The sequence below is a fragment of the Monopterus albus genome, unplaced genomic scaffold, assembly GCF_001952655.1.
Source record: "Monopterus albus unplaced genomic scaffold, M_albus_1.0 scaffold139.1, whole genome shotgun sequence".
Classification (NCBI taxonomy): Eukaryota; Metazoa; Chordata; class Actinopteri; order Synbranchiformes; family Synbranchidae; genus Monopterus; species Monopterus albus.
This window is the reverse complement of record NW_018128019.1, coordinates 206,000-215,500: the sequence shown is the minus strand read 5'-3', so window position 1 is coordinate 215,500 and position 9,501 is coordinate 206,000.

The window sequence follows — 9,501 nt, the reverse complement described above, 5'->3', positions numbered from 1 at the left end:
GGAAGACCCAGGACACGCTGGAGGGACTATGTCTCTCGGCTGGCCTGGGAACGCCTTGGCATTCCCCCGGAGGAGCTGGAGGAAGTGTCTGGAGAGAGGGAAGTCTGGGCATCTTTGCTTAGACTGCTGCCCCCGCGACCCGGTTCAGGATAAGCGGCGGAAAATGGATGGATGGATGGATGAATATTAAAGTCTGAGAAAAAAGTTTGTCTATATTAAATTGAAACATTATGTGCTCTGTTTCTGATGCACTTGTTTCAGTGTAAGCATGAGTTTTGCTGCCACTGTATGTGTGTGTGTGTGTGTGTGTGTGTGTGTGTGTGTGTGTGTGTGCAGCACACATCAGCAGCCCAAACAAAGTGTATCCTAGAACTCTGAAAGGACAAAGTGAAATAAATAGCCAAATGATTTATTTATGGCTCTAAAAGGCACATATACAACTCCTTTTTATGATGTCACTCTCCTTTTGAATAACAGAAAACAGAAGAATAGACACTCGTACCAAAAAGCTAATGGGACTGTGATTAGTAAACCTAATTAGTCAGCTACTTTCCCAGCTTTTGCACGTCTTCAAATCACCATTCATGAACACGGACTAGAGACGGGAACAAAGACAACCGCTGTAATCTTCTCTCAGTGGAGGGTCTGCCATGGCCCATCAGGAGATAGCGGGCCTGGGCAGATAGCAAGGGGACTGTCGAGGTGGTAAGTGCCCATGTAGCTGGGAAAGCTGTGGAAACCCAGAACAAAGGAGAAGGGCTGACAGAAGATAAGACAGGACACAGTGGCATGAACATCCACAGTGAAGACCATACTGCATTTCTCATGCATGGAAACAGAACAAAGAGGAAACATACATACAGAACACACACATATCCACACATACAGGTATCTGCCAATTACATTTAAATCTATGAGCTCCAATATTAAGTCAATTGCTGCTAATACAACCCCGCTACATGTTATCATTTTATATACCTGCTCATCAAGAAAATGCTCACTGAACAGTTCAGAAAATATTTCTGGAAATGGAAAAAATGACAAAATGCAAATGATCTGTAATGCTATACAAGTACACACCTAGCACACACAAAATGCACCCAAATCCACACTACCCAGGGTAACTTCAAATATATTCTTGTGTTTGTTTGTGTGCAAAGGTCTGACTGGCTCTGCACCGGAGTGTTGGTTTGTGTGGTCCCCTGTTGGCCTACTCCTCAGAACCTGAACACAACCATCCACCCTTCTAGAAACACGGTTGCACTTGCAGTTCAATGCTCTAAATCACACACAAATGTCTGGATGACACTCTCACACTTCACCATAACCCCATGCAGCATTGAGAATTTTGAGGACACCCCCCTCAACACCCTCACACCTCACTCAGCCCCTTTCTGTATTTTTTGTTTTGCTTGCTCCTTCTATTTACCCCCTAACAATCAAAGGCCATATGGCAAACATATTCCTATAGCTCACTGGCTTTTATGGCTGTTGTTTAAAGACTAGACTGTGGCTAGGTTTTAGGGGTGTTCCAGGGGCCAGTTTGAGAGACAAATTAATATAGTCTGCCCTCAGTCCATTATGTCCATTAGTGAGCCTTTATTTCTATTAGTCCAGCCAGGCCCTCTGGGACCAGTGAAACAACCCCAGTTAATTAGGAAAGAAAAGCATAAGCACATTAAATGTTTTAGAGCAAAGTAGATGGTACAGTACTGTTGATTTCTCCAGCACCCCTGCACTTGCTCTCTGGGAATCGGCCCTTTTATGCATCATTTGATCACTTCGTTGGAGCTAATTATGCTTCACTGGGATATTCAGCAGTCATATCAAATGAATAGCTGAACAAAATGTGATTAAATTCTATTTGAAGCGTCTTAATCACACATGAAAGTGACTTTGGGCTTCTGTTTGGAGCTCACATGAAGGTAATTCTCTCTACCTCAAAAGTTAATGTTCCAAAATATTTGGTGAGTGCCAAAAACCAAAGCTAAAACCCACTGACATTGTTAACACAAGCAGCATTTTGATTTACTGGCAGGGTGCAATATTTCAACCACATTTGTAAACCTTAATGTGCCACTTAATGCTTTCCACTGATCCAGAACAGAACTTTTAATGCCAACCCTCAGACTAATGTGTCAACTTTCTCCAAAACAATGCTAACCCAACATTAAAGGAAAACTAAACAGGATAATAAGGAACTCAATCTTCAATGCATTTCATGCCTGTTTGGCTCATTGTGTAAAGTGGAGAATAAAGTTTAGCCTCTCTCCTTCCTTTCCATTGTGGCCTTTTACAGCATGCTGTAAGTCACTTGGACAGCGTCCTGCACCCCACGGTCAACCTGCATCTGGACAGCATCTGGTGTCACTGAAGTCACCCTGACAAGTGCTAAACCATCTGGAAACTTCCTCCTGCACTTTGAGGGGTCACAGTTAGGAGGGGTGATGAGGGGGACTGCTACAACAGAGGTATGAAAGATGAGGGCGATTTGAGAAAGGAAAAGCTAGAACGAAGACAAATGTTTTAAAGAACTTTAACTGGTGATGATTATCATTCAGCATCTCTAGTATTGAAGATTAAATACTCTCTCACAAACCACTTACCACTAAGCACTTTAGAAATGAGGGGTCCTCCATTATTAAATCCCTCACTGTTATGGTCTCTTAAGTACTTTTGGAAGATGGAAATGATTAGATTAGTTACAATTCCCTAGGAATATGCACTCCAAAAACACCCTCCTCTTCCTCTTGAATTTCTCCTGTTATGTCTGTCTCTCAGCTGACATGGATCACTTGAAGTGGTCTTTCTGTATTCAGATATGCAAACAGCTCCTAGTGAAGAGACGCATTCCATACTAAATAGAAAACAAGTGTCCTTGAGAGAACTTGATACTGCCTGTGAGAGTGAGTGTAGTGCCCAGCGTAACAGAAGAACAAGGGGATAACATTGCCCAGACAAAAAAGGGAGATCAGTGAAGAGGGAGCTCAGTGTCCTAGACTACTTGAAACACTTGAAAGAGTTCTCTGTGGAGCCCTGGGGTGGACTCAGCACTCACGATGAGGGATCCTGCTACAGGAAGTAAACAAGGCTCTGTGAAGAGGATGGATTGAAGGATAAAAGGGTTACTGAGCAAAATGTGGAGTGTTAATCAAGTGATGAGGAAGTCAGGAAGAGTCATGTGAGGGAGGATGGGAGAGTGAAGGATAGGCAGAGATGCGGAGGACGTGAGACTTGAAGGAGTGATAATTGATAACAGACTCCTGAGTCGTTAGTCTCAGGTGCAAGCTGCAGGACACACCAGAACGTTGTACCCAGAGCTAATTGCACCATGGGAGGTGCAGTCACTGAGGCCTATTGTTCCGTGACTGCTGCATCTCCCAGTCTTGTAATTAAAGACGCCATTATGATTCAGACAGAAAAAGATGGAATTAGATAGCAAATATTATTCCATTGCTCAAAGTCAGTGAGGATAATGGAAAATTTAAGCAGATAAAAGAATATTTGAAATAATTATTTTCTAGTCTTCAATCTTTAATGTTAATGCAATAAAACAGGGACATGACTTTTAAACGAGCATGTGCACACACACAGAAAAGGTCCATGATGGCGCTATTGTATTACAGGCTGTATCACCTTCTGGGCCTAAAAAAATAATCACTGCCTAAAGGGAGGTAAATAGAATCAATACAGAGGGATCATTCCCATCCAGGAAAGAAGATAGACAGGGGATTCTGGGGCAGTCAGATTCTGGGGAGAGCTAGTGCCTTCCCTGGTCACGCCCTGGTCAACCCCTGTCTCTGCCCATGTCAACAAAATATTCCTTTAAACAGTATAGAAGTACAGAGTAAGATGCTGTTTCTAGTATTACTGCAAAATTTATTGATAAGATGTCTAGATGACAGAGAATTATTACTCACAGGTTGCAGAACTATCAATGGCACTTGCGTTCTTCAGTTGCGTGCAATCAATAAGAGCTCTAGGTTCATTCACTATGAAGATAATGGTACATGCAGCCTGGGACCCTGGGAAGTGCTTCTTATTAACAGAAACTAGCTTTTAATGATGTTTCTTCTCATTAAAATTGATGATAAGAATTGATCCTTCTGCTGCCCACTGACTACCCACTGTCTGACCTTTGGACCCCAAGTTACAGTGGTTGAACTGTAAGCTTATCTGAGCAATTTTATGTAAGGTCAGCTGCCCTGCATCTGTCACTGCAGGCACTGTAGGCCCACACATGTAGCAGGAGGAGCAGATAATGGTAGAAAATGAGCAGGGAAGAAATGAGCATAAGGAAGATAATGAGAAGATGAACAGGTGAAAGGTCTGTGATATGGTCAGTGAGTGGTGATGAGGGTGAAAGTGCTGATGTTGCACTCTCCTAACCTTGGGGCACTGTCTCCCAGCTGATCCCCTATGCCCTGTTTATGCATTCCTAGACATTGCTCAATCCCCCTGGTGACCCACCATCGCCTGCAGGTAGTAGTGACAAATGAATGACAGAGCCAGCACCATGTTGTCCATGTTCAGGGACCCCGACAAGTTGCTCAGTGGAGGACTGAGGCCACCGCAGGGGACACCTCAGATGATTCCACCTCGGTTCCCTCAACTCACCTCTTTAAATGCTAATGACGCTACAAAACTATCTGATGTGTTAATTTGTAACAGCTTGGCCAATCAGTGGGGAGCTCTTTGGTTGCCATGGTGCCACTCAGCAGGAGCTCCCTGGTACCAGGGCGAGTGGCAGGTGGACAGCAGGGCCATTCGGTTCCTGTCCTGTCACCGCTTCTCCTTCGTCTGGCTGTAGGCAACAGCTGTGTCTCACTTCCATGTGCCATGACCCCAAGATAACCACCATGGAGGTCACTATACTTCACTTAGATATCTACTCTAGCTTAAAAACAGCAATTTGTACTGTAATGTAAAACCTTTCACAGAGCAGCACGACAATAAGAAATGACTTATTCCATAAATAATTAAGCTGAAACAAAATTAAAAACAGTTTTAAAGCTGTTCAATACATTAAACCCATTCATTAAACTTCAAAAACAATGGAAAACCTACCGAGAACTCAATCTCATCTAAAACATGACATGCAAGAAGAATGTGAACACAATAATGAAGATAAAACACAAATTATTAACAATAAAAAGTCAGAGAAATAAGAGACACACATAAACACACAGAATAAATTTCAAAATACCAATAAGTTATTCACATTAGAAAAGTGCTTTAGAAATAAATAAAAGGCCAGAATTAGACATGCCAGTGATAGCTAGTATAAATTTTCATATAGGACATGATGATGCATACAAACACTGTGGTTAAAAAAGTGCAGCATGATAATGTCTAGAGGCTTGAAAGCACAGAGAAAACCTTGATGGACAGCCAAGTCAAATTTTAGTTGGGAATTTCTATTTTTCATTTTTCATACATACATATTTGTTCTCGTTTCATTTCAGGCTTCTGTCTGAGACATGCTGTATTTAAGCCTATTCTATTTTTAAACTGTTCAGCATTAAAAACACTAATATTGTGGAAATATCCTTTGCTTTTAAATAGAGCTTTATGTGCTAGTTGCCAAATGCAAATTATAGTCTATTTCTTTAGAGAAATCAAATAAATCACTTGAGGACATTTGGAACATTCGAATGCTAATGCAAGAAACAGAATGAAAGGAGTTATCCCCCACTCCGAAAGGCTGCAAGTGTCCTAATCCACAGCAATCACCTCAAAATGAACCAACTTTCCACTGGAGATAGTGGCTCAACAATGAGGCCCAGCTTCCTTTAAAGTACCATCGGATCAGTCACTGTGTCATTAATGAGTTGTTGTAAAAACACATTGTCTTTGCCAGTGGGAATGAGGAGGAGCAGGGGCGAGCTGTGAACACAATTCCCATTCACAGGAAACTTTGACTAAAAAAAAAGGACGAAAACTCTCTTCATGTCAAAGTCCTTCCTCCTCCATTTTCAGATCTATACTTGCAGTGCTAAGCTAAATCTGTGCTCCAATTAGGCCATGCAAATCAGTAAAGAGAGAAATAATTGGGCTGTTTGCCTATTGAAGGATGAGACATGGGACCTGCTAGTGATTCCAGTGAAGATTCTGGGTTCTTTTCAGGAAAGACAGAATGGTAGAAGGGGCAGAGAGACAACAGCATTAGGGATGCTCTCTCAACAAAGCCTAGGCAATAAATTGCCAGTAAAAAAGAGACTAATGCTAGACTGACTAGGTCTAATGGACTAATTCTTTATCTAATGTCATTTGATATAATTTTCCATTCTTTTCCCTTATCTTCAGCGCTCCTTGAGCAAAGAAGGGAAGCTATTTCATATGGAGCAAATCTGACATCGTGAGCCACATTAGCAATTCCTGTGCTCGTTTTATTCAGGAGCTCACAGTACAACATTTGTTTCCAAAAATATTGGCACTTCACCAGCAATTTCTTTTGGAAGTCAGTGTTACTCATTGATTAGTTTTAAAATAAAAGCTACACACATTAAAATTTTCCTACTTGTGCAAGAAACAATGGTTGATAGAAGATGGATTTGGCATGCTTGCCACCTTTACCTCAACCCTAAAACAGGAACCTTGCTTTGATTCTTATGTTAGCTGAACAGGTTAAGAGCCACATTAATCTTTGCTATGCCTTATAAAAACTAGTCCATCAAAACATTGAAAACTTGGCACAACCATAAAAGAGCACAAACAATTTGCACTTATCTAAAATTAAAGGGCATAGCTGTAGACGTCACGGACTGTCAACACAGTGTGGCTGCTGGGGGCAGGAAAAACCAAATGAGGATCATTAACTGGAAATAAAACTCCTGTGAGTAGGCACATGCTGTACAAAGGGGCATTTCTTTGGGCCCGTTTGTGGGCATTGTTGGCTTTAGCTCCAGATGGGAAGATAACAGCTTAAACATTTCTCAGCTGATGGGATGCAGCCAAAAGACCCTCAATTATTCAATCCCACCTTTACCTAAAATGTGTAACAAGCTCCACTACCCCATGTCACTCATGATGTATATTTGCCAAATTAGGACCCAATTAGAAGTAATGGGCCTTGCAGTGTAAAATTTATTACCACGCGGGTTTGATTAAGCACAGCAAAGGTTGTAGACTGACTGCTATTTTTGAGGGTAAGCCTCAATACCACTCAGTATATTAAAGCATTACAGAGGCATTTAAGAACTGGCTTCATAGAGGATTTGTGCAACATTACCATTTATGACTGACAAAAATGAAAAAAGAAAAAGACCACAGGATATTTTCAAGTGTACACTTTAGGACATAACTTATTCATCATTACCTCAAAACATCCTTATGTTAAAGCATACTTTTGTACCAGTCTTTGAAGAAAGCCATCTTTGACCAGAACACTGTGATGAGACAAATCGAGCCACTAGGCACGGTAACTAAAATCGGTTAAGTATCTGTGCTGAATCTTACTGAAGGCAGCTAGAGCAGTCTGATTCACTGCCAAAGTTCATCTGCATTTGGTGTCCACGGTGCACAGGTTAAAGATTGATGCCTGCCCAAATCCCCATCTCCTCCCACACGGAGGCACACACACAAACACACACTTTATCTCCCTTTGTCCCTGCAACTCAAAGCAGAATCAAAGAGTGCATTGACTAGACCTGGAGTGCCAGCACACCCCATTGCACATGAAAAACTGGCAGGTTTCTTTGGGGCCTGAAGAGGTAAGCCCTGAACTTTGAGGTCCTCATTGTCCCTCTGCACTTTGACACAAGGCAACAATGGAAGCCCTATCACCAGCTATAACACAAGCTCAGAAGAAGGGGCAGGAAACCATTCGAGTCATTAACCCTCCTGTCTGGTTCTGGAAAGTAGAGAATGGGGTAGTTCTGCTGTAACACCCTGCCCCATACACCTCATACACTGCCCTCCCCAACAGGCCAACTACCCTCCAGCGGTACAACCCCCTTTTGTCCTTTTGTTGCTTTGAGTGATGGAGTCTAGCGGATGGGAAGAAAATGAGGCCCGTAGTGAGTTTCATAGGTTTGATTGGCAACTTTGGATACATAAACTGTCAAGAAAGAAGGCAGAAATAACTAGGATACACCCAAATGGGCTGATCCCAAAATAAGAGGGGGCAAGGGGCATAGTGTTGACACATAATCATAATGATAAAGAAAGAGGTCCCTGTAGAGAAGTCTTATGTGCAGCTTGGCCTTTTCTCTGGTGGGTTAACTTGATCTCCTGTGAATGCTGATGGAGGATCATGCAGGCATTGTGGGGGTGTAGAGAAGGCTGACAGTATTTATGGAGGCCTCCGTTGAAGCACAGGGGCATTATAAATGCTAAATACCAAGCTGAGCCCAGCTGATCACCATAGCCTGCGGCAATCAATAAGAGAATGGAGACCAGGTGGTGATGCCGCCATTCAGAGAGAATGGAGGAGGACTCAGGTTTTACCACGTGAGACAGAACGGAATTCACAATGGAGGTACAAACTGGGAGCTCATAAAAGTGACTGGAAGGTCTTGCACACATCAGAAGCAAAGCTTTGACTAAGCACAAGCCAAGATGGAGGAGGATCAATAGTTGTGTGCAGAGGGGAGACAGGTCCAACACTGATGGCTAATGCTCTAAGATAATGGTATCTAATCAACATTTGGAAACTTTTTACAATGATTTTTAATACAATTTTTAATATAATTTAATACTGTACATACCCTCACCTATTCTGATGAGATTTGGGTACAGACCAAAAGAGTGAGATCATGAAGACAAGTGAGCAGAATACACTTCCACTTTAGGGTGGCTGGGGTCACTCTCACTGCTCCTTCACATCAAAAACAGCAAGTTGAGGTGGTTTGGGCTTCTGATCAGGATGTCTTGTGGGCACCTTCCCCAGGCTATCCAGACATGTTCAACTATCAGGATACCCCAGGGTAGACCCTGAACATGCTGGAAAGGTTAAGCAGCAAAAGGTAGACAAATTGGTATCTATCACTTATACCATCTTCCACACAGTGATGTTTTGTCAGTTCCACCAACACAGCAAATAAAACTGAAATGCCTGCTGCCTAAATGTTTTACACTGTTCTACATGTGTAGAGAAAAAAAAAAGAGCAGAGATATGATTCCATAAAAAAATGTATAAGCCTCTGAGCTTCCACAATTTGCCGACCTGGAACCAGATCCAAAATCAAATACTATATATCCTGGAAAATCTAATATATTCCTTAATTTTTATAAGCACTTTCCTTTTGCTTCAGCTTTAAGTCCAAGCCAATCTTCATATTCATACATGCTGATACTCTTTCTAAATCCACTACAGTAATAATTCACCTGTATGCAATATGCTAGTGCTGTTTTAACTACTGCCATTTTGCCAGTGACAAATATTCTGCTTGTTCTTTGAACGGGCTAATGTATTAATCACTCTGCTTTGCACACCACATGATTCCAGCTGCTCTGCCATGCCTAATGTGATCCAGGTATGGGTTTAGCCTTCACTTAACT